The sequence below is a fragment of the Bos indicus genome, chromosome 6, assembly GCF_029378745.1.
Source record: "Bos indicus isolate NIAB-ARS_2022 breed Sahiwal x Tharparkar chromosome 6, NIAB-ARS_B.indTharparkar_mat_pri_1.0, whole genome shotgun sequence".
NCBI classification, from domain to species: Eukaryota; Metazoa; Chordata; class Mammalia; order Artiodactyla; family Bovidae; genus Bos; species Bos indicus.
The window spans coordinates 9,643,765-9,658,063 of NC_091765.1; the positions used below are offsets into that span (position 1 = coordinate 9,643,765).

The window sequence follows — 14,299 nt, forward strand, 5'->3', positions numbered from 1 at the left end:
GTGGTTAAAATGAAAATACAGACAACACTACATTTTAATGAGGAAATGATGAAAGTGGAATTCTCATAGAGCTGATGGAAGGGTAAACTGATACACATCCTTTAGAAAACCATTTAGCAATAATTAACTCAGACCAAACATCTGCAATAGGACCATATGAAACAAGGAAAACGACTAGACCATTCAGGTATGACCTCAATCAAATCCCTTACGATTATACAGTAGAAGTGACAAATAGATTCAAGGGATTAGATCTGATAGACAGAGTGCCTGAAGAACTATGGACAGAGATTCATAACACTGTACAGGAGACAGTGACCAAAACCATCCTCAAGAAAAAGAAATTTAACAAGGCAAAATGGTTGTCTTATTAGGTTGTCTTACAAATAGCTGAGAAAAGAAGAGAAGTGCAGGCAAAGGAGAAAAGGAAAGATATATCTATCTGAATGCAGAGTTCCAAAGAATAGCAAGGAGAGATTAAAAAACAAAACACAAAAAGCCTTCTTAAGAGAACAATGCAAAGAAAGTGAAGAAAACAATAGAAGGGGAAAAAGCAGAGATCTCTTCAAGAAAATTAGAGATACCAGGGGAACATTTCATGCAAAGATGGACATAGAAAAGGACAGTAACAGCAAGGACCTAACAGAAGCAGAAGAGAGTAAGAAGAGGTGGCAAGAATACGCAGAATAACTGTACAAAAAAGGTCTTAATGACCCAGATAACCACAATGGTGTGGTCACTCACCTAGAGTCAGACACAATGGAGTGCAAAGTCAAGTGGGCCTTAGCAGCATTATGATGAACAAAGCTAGTGGAGGTGATGGAATTCCAGCTGAGTTATTTCAAATCCTAAAAGATAACGCTGTTAATGTGCTACACTCAATATGCCAGCAAATTTGGAAAACTCAGCAGTGGCCACAGGACTGGAAAAGGTCAGTTTTCATTCCAATCCCAAAGAAAGGCAATGCCAAAGAATGCTCAAACTACCACACAATTGCACTCCTTTCACATGCTAGCAAAGTAATTCTCAAAATCCTTCAATTGCTTCATTGACTCCACTAAAGCCTTTGACTGTGTGGTTCACAACAAACTGTCGAAAATTTTTAAAGAGATGGGAATACCAGACCACCTTTCCTGCCTCCCGGGAAACCTGCATGCAGGTCAAGAAGCAATAGTTAGAACTGGATGTGGAACAATGGACTGGTTTCAAATTGGGAAAGGAGTACATCAAGGCTTTATATTGCCACCCTCCTTGTTTAACTTCTATGCAAGTGAAAGAGGAGAGTGAAAAACCTGGCTTAAAACTCAACATTCAGAAATCTAAGATCATGCCATCTGGTCCCATCACTTCATGGCAAACAGATGGGGAAAAGGAAAGAGTGGCAGATTTTATTTTCTTGAGCTCCAAAATCACTATGGACAGTGTCTGCAGCCATGAGATTAAAAAACACTTGCTCCTTGGAAGAAAAGCTATGACAAACCTAGACAGCATATTAAAAAGCAGAGACATCACCTTGCCAACAAAGTTCCTTATATTCAAAGCTATGGTTTTTCCAGTAGTCATGTATGGATGTGAAATTTGGACCATAAAAAAGGGTGAGCACTGAAGAACTGATGTTTTCAAATTTGTTTTGGAGAAAACTCTTGACAGTCCCTTGGACAGCAAGGAGGTCAAACCAGTCAATCCTAAAGGAAATCAACCCTGAATACTCATTCAGAGGATTGATGCTGAAGCTGCAATACTTTGGCCATCTGACGCAAAGATCTGACTCATTGGAAAAGACCCTGATGCTGGGAAAGAATGAGGACAGGAGGAGAAGGGGATGACACAGGATAAGATGGCTGGATGGCATCATCAACTCGATGGACATGAGCTTGAACAAACTACGGGACATACTGAAGGACAGGGAAGCCAGAGTGCTGCAGTCCATGGGGTTGCAAAGAGTTGGACATCATGAACAACTGAACAACTACAACAAAATATCTGCAAACAAAACTGTATAGTATTTTCACTTCAAGGTGGAAATACATTCACATGTGCATCAATACACATGTTGAAGATATTCATAGTAGCACTAATTCCTGAAAGACACTCATTTGTATTTCTAGTGTGTCTTAAAGCATAATCCTACGTTATGTAGAAGTAAAATCATGTGTCCACTGACAATTATTTAGATAAGTATAACTGAAGTATATTCATACAACTTAGTACACAGCAACTGAGTGAAATCTATCCAAAACAACAAAGTGGATAGGTATCAAATACACAGCATTACAAGCGGGAAGCCAGTCATAAAAGGATACAGATTATGTAATTCCTTTTTATCAAAAATTAAACAATGAGGAAAATTATTAGGAATTAGGATAGTACTTATACCAGAGGGAACAATGGCTGGAAGGAGAAACACAAGAGACCTTCAAGGGTGTGCTAATGTTCTCTTTATCTGTGGTGCTGATTTTATGGGTTTATTCGACATGTAGAAAGAGAGATGCAGAATTTTTTTTTTTAATTTTATCCTAGTATTCTTCTACATACAATAAAATTATGACTGAAAGATAACACAAATGTCTACTAGCTGTTATAAATATATGACTATCTTCATAGTCTGTAAAGGGCTTTAAGTGAAACATGCAAAGTATTAATGATCATAAAAAAGCTGTCTCAAGTCTTCTGAGTGCTGATATGAAATCTTGAAGTTTCAATAAAGACATTTTAAAATATTGCAAAACATACTATTTTCAAATCAAGAAATGAAGAAAAAGTTATAAAATAAGTCTGAAGAAAATAGGAAACAGCAAGGAAAGAGTAAACAGGACAGAGTGCTTCCACTTTCTCTGTGTACGTGTTTTTTGTTTTTTTTTTTTTAACTTTGTTTTTCCTCCCGTTTTATTGAGATATGATTCACAAACAACTGTATAAGTTTAAGGTGTACATGATTATGCTTTGATTCACATGAATCATGGAATGATTACCACAATAGTGAACATTCACACATAGACTGAAAATTAAAAAAAAAAAATCTCCCTTGTGATGAGACCTCTTAGGATTTACTCTGCTAACAATATTCACATATAACATCAGTTTAGTTCAGTCGTTCAGTTGTGTCTGACTCTCTGCAACCCCATGGACTGCAACATACCAGGCGTCCCTGTCCATCAGCAACTCCCCGAGTTTACTCAAATTCATGTCCATTGAGTTGGTGATGCCATCCAACCATCTCATCCTCTGTTGTCACCTCTGTTGTTCTCCTCTTGCCTTCAATCTTTCCCAGCATCACGGTCCTTTCAAAAGAGTCAGCTCTTCGCATCAGGTGGCCAAAGTATTGGAGTTTCATCTTCAACATCAGTCCTTCTGATGAACACTCAGGACTGATTTCCCTTGGAATGGACTGCTTGGATCTCCTTGCAGTCCAAGGGACTCTCAAGAGTCTTCTCCAACAACACAGTTCAAAAGCATTAATTCTTCAGGATTCAGATTCCTTTATAGTCCAACTCTTGCATACATATATGACTACTGCAAAAATCATAGCCTTGACAAGATGGACCTTTGTTGGCAAAGTAATGTCTCTGCTTTTTAATATGCTGTCTAGGTTGGTCATAATTGTTCTTCCAAGGAGTTAGCATCTTTCAATTTCATGGCTGCAATTACTATATATATATATATATATATATATATATATAACACATATATATGCAGATGACACCACCCTTATGGCAGAAAGTGAAGAAGAACTAAAGAGCCTCTTGATGAAGGTGAAAGAGAAAAGTCAAAAAGTTGGCTTAAAACTCAACATTCAGAAGACTAAGATCATGGCATCCAGTCTCATCACTTCATGGCAAATAGATGGGAAAACAATGGAAACAGTGGCAGACTTTATATTTTTGGGCTCCAAAATAACTCCAGATGGTGACTGCAGCCATGAAATTAAAAGATGCTTGCTTCTTGGAAAAAAAAAGCTATGACCAACCTAGACAGCATATTAAAAAGCAAAGACATTACTTTGTCAACAAAGACCCATCTAGTCAAGGCTATGGTTTTTCCAGTAGTCATGTATGGATGTGAGAGTTGGAGTATAAAGAAAGCTGAGCACCAAAGAATTGATGCTTTTGAACTGGGCATTGGAGAAGACTCTTGACAGTCCCTTGGACTGCCAAGGAGATACAACCAGTCCATCCTAAAGAAGATCAGTCCTGAGTGTTCATTGGAAGGAGTGATGTTGAAGCTGAAATTCCAATATTTTGGCCACCTGATGCATAGAGCTGACTCACTGGAAAAAACCTGATGCTGGGAAAGATTGAAGGCAGGAGGAGAAGGGGACAACAGAGGATGAGATGGTTGGATGGCATTACCGACTCAATGGAGACAAGTTTGAGTAAACTCAGGGAGTTGCTGATGGACAAGGAGGCCTGGCGTGCTTCAGTCCATGGGGTCACAAAGAGTCAGACATGACTGAGCGACTGAACCGAACTGATATATATAACACCATCTATGTCTATATATAACATGCTGCTGCTAAATCGCTTCAGTTATGTCTGACTCTGTGCAACCCCATAGACAGCAGCCCACCAGGCTCCTCCATCCCTGGGATTCTCCAGGCAAGAATACTAGAGTGGGTTGCCAGTTCCTTCCCCAATATATAACATAGAGCATTGTTAATTATCTTTATCAGGTTGTTTGTTACACCCCTAGTACTAATTTATTTTATAACTGTAGGTTTGTACCTTTTCACTGCCTTCATTCTATCCTCTCTTCCCTCTATCTTCCTCTGGTAATCACAAATCTGATCTCTATGAATGGTTTGTTTGTTTCTGATATATAATTGACCTACAACATTCTGTTATTTCCTGATATACAACAAAATGATATATTTCTGTATATTATCAAATGATCAACAAGGTAAGTCTAGTTACCATCCTTCATTATACAAAGTTATTACAGTATTGTTGATTATATTCCACACTGTACATTTGTATTACACGTTGTACACTTAATATCCAGGACACATATATCTTATAACTGAAAGTTTGTACCTCTTAATCTCCTTCATCTAGTTCTCTATTTTTGCCTTTAATAATTAAAACATATAAAACAAATATGACATAGTTTGAAACTGGCTGTATCTAAGGAATGAATTTATGGATACCTTTTTAAAAAAATTTTTTTTAATGTTCTTTATTCACTCTTATTTTTTAAATTTTTATTACCATTTTTTCTTTTTGGCCCCACAGTAAGGCATGTGGGATCTTAGTTTCCCGACCAGGGATCAAACTGTGTCCCCTTCAGTGGAAGCACTGAGTCCTAACTACTAGACCTCCATGGTATTCTCTTAGTATTTTTTGTGTGTCTTTGAAATGTTTTAATAAATTTTTGGATGAATAAAAATGTAAATCTGGCTTAGTACTCTACCATAAATCACAAACATCTCTGCTGCATTTTTCTGCCATTTAATCAAACAACAAAGATGTTTTTCTCCACAAAATATTTTAATAAAGAAAGTTTTTACCCCTTAGAATCACACAGCATTAAATATATAGAGACATCACAGAATGACAAATATTTTTAAATGATCACAGGAATCAGGGAAACATGGTTACTTTGGGGACAGTGATGGCTCATAAACTGTACTTATTTTTTAAATATCTCTGAAGCTACTATTAACTGAGTGTTTTTTACCTAGAGCTAAACCTTTGCTCCCTACACCAAGATCAAAACCTTAATGTGCTTTCTGTCTTATGTAACTAAGTTCTATTTTCTCCTGAAAGCAGCTTATGCAACTTGGAATTAAAAGTGCCTTGGAACTTTTCAAAACATAAAATTTGAAGCTACATTTATGCTCCAACAATAACTTTGAATAAAATGTGTCTTTAACCTGAAATGACTGAATAACTCTGATGTATATTTCCCTATTTCCACTATTTTTCTGTACTGCAGGCTCAACTGTGAAAGTGAGCTTGTGTTCTAGCATGCATTTTCAGTCGACTCCAGATTGAAATTGGTACAGACATATATAAATGAATACTGCACGTGCGCATGTGCACCCACATCCATCTAGCTATCGATCTGCACACTAGACTTCTAAAATTAGCATTCCTTCAGTTTATTTGGTCATATCTACTTTGAAATGTCTAACAAAATTAAAAGAATGTGTGATTTTAAAATATATTAAAATATGCATTTTATAATATTTTAAGAATTTATTGACTGTGTAGATCACAACAAACTGTGGAAAATTCTTCAAGAGATGGGAATACCAGACCGCTTGACCTGCCTTCTGAGAAATCTGTATGCAGGTCAAGAAGCAATAGTTAAAACCGGACATGGAACAACAGACTGGTTCCAAATTGGGAAAGGAGTACATCAAGGTTGTATTTTGTCACCCTGATTATTTAACTGATATGCAAAGTAGATCACGCAAAATACCAGGCTGGATGAAGCACAAGCTGGAATCAAGATTGCCGGGAGAAATATCAATAACCTCAGATATGCAGATGACACCAGCCTTATGGCAGAAAGCGAAGAAGAACTAAAGAATCTTTTGATGAAAGTGAAAGAAGAGAGTGAAAAAGCTGGCTTAAAACTCAACATTCAGAAAACTAAGATCATGGCATCTGGTCCCATCACATCATGGCAAACAGATGGGGAAACAATGGAAATAGTGGCCGACTTTATTTACTTGGGCTTCAAAATCACTGCAGATGGTGACTGCAGCCATGAAATTAAAAGATGCTTGCTCCTTGGAAAAAAAGCTATAACAAACATAGACAGCATATTAAAAAGCAGAGGCATTACTTTGCCAACAAATGTCCAGCTAGTCCAAGCTATGGTTTTTTTTTTCAATAGTCACATGTGGATGTGAGAGTTGGACTACAAGGAAAGCTGAGTGCCAAAGAATTGATGCTTTTGAACCATGGTGTTGGAGAAGACTCTTGAGAGTCCCTTGGACTGCAAGAAGACCCAACCAGTCCATCCTAAAGGAAGTCAGTCCTGAATATTCATTGGAAGGACTGATGCTAAAGCTGAAACTCCAATACTTTGGGCACCTGATGCGAAGAACTGATTCATTAGAAAAGACCCTGATGCTGGGAAAGACTGAAGGCAGAAGGAGAAGGGGTTGACAGAGAATGAGATGGTTCAATAGCATCACCAACTCAATGGACATGAGTTTGGGCAAGCTCTGGGAGTTGGTGATGGACAGGGAAGCCTGGTATTCTGCAGCCCATGGGGTCTCAAAGAGTCAGACATGACTGAGTGACTGAACTGACTTACTGATGCTTTCTACTTTTTTCTATCTATATTTTATACTTTGTTCAGAATTCCACGTTGTTCATGGTTAAAAAAAAAAAAAAAAAGCCAATAATCACCTAACTTATCTTCCTATTTCAAACTTAATCCAATCAATCCATTATCCACCAGTCTGTCAGATAGATCTTTTAAGGAATTTAATTATTAGATTAATACACTGTGTCACCAAATAAAGTCCAAAGTTTCTTCCATAACACACAAAATCTGCCACTCATTTACCTATTCCTTTCTTGCATAACATCATCAACAATAAAAAGTGCTTTCTAATTAAACAACTTTATTTTACTCTTCTGTGTCTCTCTTTATGCTTCCTACATGAATGACCATTTTCCTTTTTTCCTTAAATTTTATTTTTCATTTTATTCTTAATTTATCACTTGTTTCTAGAAAGCCTAACCATATTCAATCTGTTTTTTTTTTTCCCAAATATATCCTTCACTCAGCTCAGACTGCCTCTACTCTGTGCTCCATGGTACTCTATATTTCTATATACTTATTTTTCTCTATCTCCATCATCAGATTATAAACTATTTGAAGGGTAGATAATTTATATCTCTCAGCTACTGAATATACAAATAAGAATACACAAATATATATCTATGAGTTCAGTTCAGTCGCTCAGTCGTGTCCGACTCTTTGCGACCCCATGAATTGCAGCACGCAAGGCTTCCCTGTCCATCACCAACTCCCGGAGTTCACCCAGACTCACGTCCATTGAGTCAGTGATGCCATCCAGCCATCTCATTCTCTGTCGTACCCTTCTCCTGCCCCCAATCCCTCCCAGCATCAGAGTCTTTTCCAATGAGTCAACTCTTCACATGAGGAGGCCAAAGTACTGAAGTTTCAGCTTTAGCATCATTCCTTTCAAAGAAAGGGCTGATCTCCTTCAGAATGGACTGGTTGGATCTCCTTGCAGTCCAAGGGACTCTCAAGAGTCTTCTCCAACACCACAGTTCAAAAGCATCAATTCTTCGGTGCTCAGCCTTCTTCACAATCCAACTCTCACATCCATACACTACTACAGGAAAAACCATAGCCTTAACTAGACAGACCTTTGTCGGCAAAATAATGTCTCTGCTTTTGAATATGCTATCTAGGTTGGTCATAACTTTCCTTCCAAGGAGTAAGCGTCTTTTAATTTCATGCCTGCAGTCACCATGGTTCGTGACATTGTACAGGAGACAGCGATCAAGACCATCCCCATGGAAAAGAAATGCAAAAAAGCAAAATGGCTGCCTGGGGAGGCCTTACAAATAGCTGTGAAAAGAAGAGAAGTGAAACACAAAGGAGAAAAGGAAAGATATAAGCATCTGAATGTAGAGTTTCAAAGAATAGCAAGAAGAGATAAGAAAGTCTTCCTCAGCGATCAATGCAAAGAAATAGAGGAAAACAACAGAATGGGAAAGACTAGAGACCTCTTCAAGAAAATTAGAGATACCAAGGGAACATTTTATGCAAAGATGGGCTCGATAAAGGACAGAAATGATATGGACCTAACAGAAGCAGAAGATATTAAGAAGAGATGGCAAGAATACATAGAAGAACTGTACAAAAAAGATCCTCACGACCCAGATAATCACGATGGTGTGATCACTCACCTGGAGCCATACATCCTGGAATGTGAAGTCAAGTGGGCCTTAGAAAGCATCACTATGAACAAAGCTAGTGGAGGTGATAGAATTCCAGTTGAGCTATTTAAAATCCTAAAAGATGATGCTGTGAAAGTGCTGCTCTGAATATGTCAGCAAATTTGGAAAACTCAGCAGTGGCCACAGGACTGGAAAAGGTCAGTTTTCATTCCAATCCCAAAGAAAGGCAATGCCAAAGAATGCTCAAACTACCACACAATTGCACTCATCTCACATGATAGTAAAGTAATGTTCAAAATTCTCCAAGCCAGGCTTCAGCAATACATGAATCGTGAACTTCCTGATGTTCAAGCTGGTTTTAGAAAAGGCAGAGGAACCAGAGATCAAATTGCCAACATCCGCTGGATCATGGAAAAAGCCAGAGAGTTCCAGAAAAGCATCTATTTCTGCTTTATTGACTATGCCAAAGCCTTTGACTGTGGATCACAATAAACTGTGGAAAATTCTGAAAGAGATGGGCACACCAGACCACCTGACCTGCCTCTTGAGAAATCTGTATGCAGGTCAGGAAGCAACAGTTAGAACTGGACATGGAATAACAGACTGGTTCCAAACAGGAAAAGGAGTACATCAAGGCTGTATATTGTCACCCTGCTTATTTAACTTCTATGCAGAGTACATCATGAGAAACGCTGGACTGGAAGAAACACAAGGTGGAATCAAGATTGCCGGGAGAAATATCAATAACCTCAGATATGCAGATGACACTACCCTTATGGCAGAAAGTGAAGAGGAACTAAAAAACCTCTTGATGAAGGTGAAAGAGGAGAGAGAAAAAGTTGCCTTAAAGCTCAACATTCAAAAAAAGAAGATCATGGCATCCGGTCCCATCACTTCATGAAAATAGATGGGGAAACAGTGGAAACAGTGTCAGACTTTATTTTTGGGGGCTCCAAAATCACTGCAGATGATGACTGCAGCCATGAAATTAAAAGACGCTTACTCCTTTGAAGGAAAGTTGTGAACAACCTAGATAGTCACATACAATATTAAAAATGCTTTGCATGTGTGTGTATATAATTGCACATAAAGACATATGTATACCTACATGAATATATAATTTAATATGTTTCAACAGTAGTGTGTGATAGTTTTATTACCCATATAAATGCCACTGAGGAAACTGAGCTCATTAATTTGTCTCTGTTTAGCTATATAATAGACAGCAGATTTAAACCTAAGCATACTTGAGCTAAATAAACTAATGCTTATTTCACAATGTTACATGTTTCTAACTGATGTATCAGAATTAAATGAGATGCAGTCATAAGAAAAATGGATCCGTATCATATTTTAAACAGGAAGTTATTTTTTAACTTTTTTCCCCTAAAGCATTTTCATATCTAAATGATATGAAATGTGTATCTAAATGATATGAATGTGTAATATGATTATTACACATTCTAAAACGATTTAAATGTCATTATGCTTAAGTTATTTAAACTGATATATAATTGTAGAGTTGGCAGATAAAATCCGAAATCTTAGTGAAAAATAATACATAGTTACTGAAAAGTTCAAACATAGTATTCAAACTTAATACAATTAGAAATAAAGTTACAGATGATTTCTAAACATTATAGCCATTTTTTAACTTTAAAAACCTTCTATGTAAGATATATACATCCATGAATGAAGCAATTAATTCACATACCCAAAATGATATCAGAGTGACTGTAAAAACATTTACTATTTGTGAAGTAAAGTTGCTCAGTTGTGTCCAACTGTTTGCGATCTCATGGACTGTAGCCTACCAGGCTCCTCCATCCATGGGATTTTCAGGCAAGAGTACTGGAGTGGGTTGCCATTTCCTTCTCCAGGGGATCTTCCTGATGCAGGGATGGAACCCAGGTCTCCCAAATTGCAGGTAGACGCTTTACCATCTGAGTCACCGTGGAAGCCCTTACTATTTGTAAGAGGAACTAAATTAACTCTTCTTTCCACTGACATCCTTTACCTTATCAGATTTTCTTCTGTATGCATAAAACATAATTTGGTGTCATAAATCTAGAGGCAGCCAAAAAAACAAGCCCACGTATAATATCTTACTTATGCAAATAATCCATCTGTTGCAGTATAAGGAGGCCAAATACTATTTCCAACTAGACTCAGACATCCATAATACAGTAAAGATAAAATCAATCCAAACCAAATTCTATCAGAAGTATCTAAAATGTTAATATATTCATACAATATCATTATGTACAACCTGCTCATGGAGTCACTTCAAATTTCTCAGGATACTTGGATCTTAAATCATATTTTCACAATCCAATATCCATTGTCCCCAACAAGAAAAAGTTTTCTTTGCATTTTAATCAGTATAATTGTTCTTTCTCAAAATATTTTAAATTATCATATTAACAATTCCAGAGAAGGCAATGGCACCCCATTCCAGTACTCTTGCCTGGAAAGTCCCACGGATGGAGGAGCCTGGAAGGCTGCAGTCCATGGGGTTGCTGAGGGTCGGACACAACTGAGCGACTTCACTTTCACTTTTCACTTTCATGCACTGGAGAAGGAAATGGCAACCCACTCCAGTGTTCTTGCCTGAAGAATCCCAGGGACGGGGGAGCCTGGTGGGCTGCCATCTATGGGGTCACACAGAGTCAAACATGACTGAAGTGACTTAGCAGTAGCATTAACAATTTCTTCCCAGTAGTCACCTACAACAGGAGGTTAGAGCAAGGGGAGAGTAACGTGACATTTGTCTTAAACTTAAACGTTCTATAGAATTATTTTCTCTATATAAGGAAATACTGCTTGTACACTCATACTTTTAATTGCATTAATAATATGTATATCTTAAATATAAATAATACTTTACAGCTTTAGAAACACGTTCACATAGCTTATTAAAAAGTCTGGCACCAGGCCCAAGTTCTGTGTGTGATCTTTTGATCCTGACCACAGGTGAGCACACAGCTTTACCTGTCAAGTCTCACAGGAGACAGTAGCCCTCTGCGTGCCACAGTGAGTGCACAGCCAGTGCATTACCGTTTTCTGGAGAGAGATGTAAACACAGGCCCACTGGTCCCTTCTGAGTTCCTCCCTCCCTGCCAACCATGCTCCAGGCCTGCTTCTATTCCCTGCTCAAGTGCCTTCAGTCAGAGGCCTCTCAGTAAAGGGAATGCAAGTTTAGGCTGGAGCACTTTTAAGGAGCTCCTCCTAGCCCTTTTCTACTCCTGGCCCTTCCCTCACTCCAACCACCAAGCTCCCTGGGTCCCTAAAACATCAGAAAACTTTCATTCAAGGCTCCTTGGCAGTGACAGGACTACACCACTTGTGCTGTGTCATCAGACTGACACTTCCTGATACCAATAGAGGGGAAAATGCAACATTCCTGCCTCCTGTTTTGCCTTCCTGCCTACAAGCTTGTGACTTCCCTGGTGGCTCAGATGGTAAAGAGTCTGTCTACAATGCAGGAGACCCATGTTCGATTCCTGGGCGGGGAAGACCCCCTGGAGAAGGAAATGGCAACCCACTCCAGTACTCTTGCCTAGAAAATCCCATGGACGGAGGAACCTGGTGGGCTACAGTCCATGGGATCACAAAGAGTCAGACATGACTGAGTGACTTTACTACAAGTTTGTAGTAAATGAATAAAGTCTTGGTTCTCATTTTCACTTTGGTTCCTTCTCCTAATTGACCACCTCTGCACCTAGCAGCTCAAAACCAAAACTTATGTTTTCTTGCAACCACTCTGTGAAGAGTTGACCAACTGTTAATTCCCATATATCATGGTGAACAATGCAAAGAAATAGAGGAAAACAATAGAATGAGAAAGACTAGAGACCTCCAAGAAAATGACAGACACCAAGGGAACATTTCATGCAAAGAAGGGCACAATAAAGATAGAAACAGTATCAACCTAATGTAAACAGAAGATATTAAGAAGATCTGACAAGAATACACAGGGAAACTGTACAAAATAGGTCTTAGCGACCCTGATAATCATGATGGTATGATCACTCACGTAGAGCCAGATATCCTGGAGTGTGAAATCAAGTGGACCTTATGAAGCATTATTATAAACAAGGCTAGTGGAGGTGATGGAATTCCAGTTGAGCTATTTCATATCCTAAAGAATGGTGCTGTCAAAGTGCTTCACTCAATATACCAGCAAACTTGGAAAACTCAGCAGTGGCCACAGGCCTGGAAAATGTCAGTTTTCATTCCAATCCCAAATAAAGGAAATGCCAAAGAATGTTCAAACTAATGTACAGTTGTGCTCACTTCACATGTAGCTCAAAATCCTTCAATCTAAGCTTCAACAGCATGTGAACCAAGAACTTCCAGATGCACAAGCTATATTTAGAAAGGCACAAGAACCAGAGATCAAACTGCCAACATCCGCTGGCTCCTAGCAAAAGCAAGAGAGTTCCAGAGAAACATCTACTTCTGAATCATCAACTACACTAAAGCCTTTGACTGAGTGCATAACAACAAACTATGGAAAATTCTTCAAGAGATGGGGCTAACAGACCAACTTACCTGCCTTCTGAGAAATCTGTATGCAGGTCAAGAAGCAACATGGAACAACAGATGGAACCAGACTTGCAACAACATAAGACTGGTTCTAAACTGGGAAAGGAGTGTGTCAAGGCTATAAACTGTCATCCTCTTATTTAAATGAAATGCAGAATACATCATTCAAAATGCCAGGTTATATGAAGCACAGGTTGAAATCATCAGATATGCAGATGACAACACTCTAATGGCAGAAAGTAAAGAGGAACTAAAAGAGCCTCTTGATGAAGGTTAAAGAGCAGAGTGAAAAAGCTTGCTTAAAACTCATTATTAAAAAATCTAAGACTACGGCACCCAGTCCCATCACTTCATGGCAAATAAATGGGGAAAAAATGGAAACTAGTAACAGACTATTTTCTTGGGCTCCAAAATCACTGCAGATGATGACTGTAGCCATGAGATTAAAAGATGCTTGCTCCTAGGAAGAAAAGCTATGACAAACCTAGACAGTGTATTAAAAAGCAGAGACATTACTTGGTCAACAAAGGTCTGCATAGTCAAAGCTATGGTTTTTCCAGCAGTCATGTATGGATGTGAGTGTTGGGCCATGAAGATGGCTGATGCGGAAGAATTGATGCTTTTGAACTACGGTGTTAGAGAAGACTCTTGAGAGTCCCTTGGACTGTAAGGAGATCAGCTTAGTAAATCCTGAAGGAAATCAATCCTAAATATTCATTGAAAGGACTGATGCTGAAGCTCAGCTCCAATATTTTGGCCACCTGATGTGAAGTCCTGACTCACTGGAAAAGGCCCTGATGCTGAGAAAGATTGAGGGCAAGAGAAAAAGTGAGCAACAGAGTATGAGATGGTTGGATGGC

General features: G+C 38.5%; 1 long non-coding RNA gene across 1 annotated transcript in view; it reads right to left on the minus strand.

Annotated features, from left to right (window-relative positions):
- Positions 1 to 14,299, minus strand: part of LOC139183523 (uncharacterized) — an 88,203-nt gene that overhangs the window by 9,915 nt on the left and 63,989 nt on the right. The window lies entirely within an intron of this gene.